The 1996-nt window shown below is 34.2% G+C and overlaps 1 long non-coding RNA gene across 1 annotated transcript; it reads right to left on the bottom strand.

The window, feature by feature from the left end:
- Positions 1 to 407: 407 nt before the first annotated feature.
- On the bottom strand, positions 408 to 1630 carry LOC136797851 (uncharacterized). Its single transcript, XR_010845305.1, has 2 exons — positions 852 to 1630; positions 408 to 520 (listed from the first exon to the last, which is right to left on the bottom strand). It is a non-coding gene; the product is annotated as an uncharacterized lncRNA (long non-coding RNA).
- Between the last annotated feature and the right edge of the window lie 366 nt (positions 1631 to 1996).

Raw genomic sequence — 1996 nt, 5'->3', positions numbered from 1 at the left:
ATGAAAGAATCGGAGAGGGCAAATGGATAAATTATCCCGGTGAGAATGATCCCCTGGAATCTCATCCCCATTGGAGAGGTACACTGAAACTATCATCCCCACTAGGAAATACATCTTGGGAATTACCACTTTGGGAGAAAACACAGGCGGAGGTGTGTAGCTATGAAAAGGATAGATCCATAATTTTCATTTCCATTTATATCCACTCCAAAGTAGTCATTAAATTAAATTCTTTTTAATGCCGTCAATCAAGGCAAGTAGTCAAGATTGAATATTAAGTGCTCCATTCCTGACAATGATGTTCGAATCGTTAGTCTCTTACAGAAACGGATCAATCACGAATTTACAAACACATCTCCATCGTAAACTAGTCGTTCTTTCTTCCAGCTTTGTTTTCGTTTTGTTAAATTTCCTTCAAGAAAGAACCATATTTTCAGGTAATATCTATTCTGAAACAGCACTCTCTCCTGAATCGCAAGATGGTCATTTACTTCGATGGTTTCACGTGATCTGTCGGTACCTGAATAATAGAAATTATAGAAAATTAAAGTTAGAATACCGGGAAATAAAGCCGGAGAAAATTCATTTATTGCCAAAAATTTTGTCAATACTCAGTCGAGGATTAGCACAATTACCTACATCGTAATTTATGGGGGATAAAAACACAAAAATATTCATGGGAAATAGAAAACGCTAACACTAACTCTAAGATGAGGAGCATTGTAAATAGCACCTCAAAGAGCACTGAGATACAAAGTATTTCACACGAATATTTTTGATTTAAAACTAACTAGACTTGCCAATAAAAAGCATGAAAAAATTCATGGGAAATACAAAACGCTAGCACTCACTCGAAGATGAGGAGCATTGTAAATAGCACCCCAAAGAGCACTGAGATACAAAGTATTTCACATGAACATTTTTGCTTTAAAACTAACTAGACTTGCCAATAAAAAGCATAAAAAATTCATGGGAAATACAAAACGCTAGCACTCACTCGAAGATGAGGAGCATTGTAAATAGCACCCCAAAGAGCACTGAGATACAAAGTATTTCACATGAACATTTTTGCTTTAAAACTAACTAGACTTGCCAATAAAAAGCATTAAAAAATTCATGGGAAATACAAAACGCTAACACTCACTCGAAGATGAGGAGCATTGTAAATAGCACCCCAAAGAGCACTGAGATACAAAGTATTTCACATGAACATTTTTGCTTTAAAACTAACTAGACTTGCCAATAAAAAGCATTAAAAAATTCATGGGAAATACAAAACGCTAACACTCACTCGAAGATGAGGAGCATTGTAAATAGCACCCCCAAGAGCACTGAGATACAAAGTATTTCACATGAACATTTTTGCTTTTAAAACTAACTAGACTTACCAATAAAAAGCATAAAAACATTAATGAGAAATACAAAACGCTAGCACTCACTCGAAGATGAGGAGCATTGTAAATAGCACCCCCAAGAGCACTGAGATACAAAGTATTTCACATAAACATTTTTGCTTTAAAACTAAATAGACTTGCCTTCTATTCGTACATGAATATTTTTTGCATGTTGTAAAAAGTTCAAAAGTTGTGTGCTACAAATTTTTCAAAAAAGCAAATTTCGTTCAGTTGATTTTAGTTTTAGTAAAAATACTTATCTTTTTTCATCCTCGTGATTCTTTGCACTTCACCTTTCTCTTCTCTGGAAATGCGTGCTCTTTCGTTATTTTCAAAATTAGCAAAAAATCGACGAAGGGTAAAGTGCTTTCTACACGGTGAGTAAAATTTATTAAAGAGAATTTGTCTATATTAAGCCTTAAATATATTGCTTTTCGTTGAAATAGAGCCTAATCTATCATGACGAAAATGATCCGAGTTTATAAAGCTTATTTCGTTACGAAACAACAGGCCTTTTGATTCAGGTCCCGAAACTGTATGAATAGTTTCTTTTGTGTTTTAGATAAAGGAATCGAGAATCTCATTAGCAAACAAGTCTTTGA

This window comes from Clytia hemisphaerica, unplaced genomic scaffold (genome assembly GCF_902728285.1).
Source record: "Clytia hemisphaerica strain Z4C2 unplaced genomic scaffold, Clytia hemisphaerica genome assembly, whole genome shotgun sequence".
Lineage (NCBI taxonomy): Eukaryota > Metazoa > Cnidaria > Hydrozoa > Leptothecata > Clytiidae > Clytia > Clytia hemisphaerica.
This window is presented reverse-complemented; position numbering and strand designations above follow the sequence as displayed.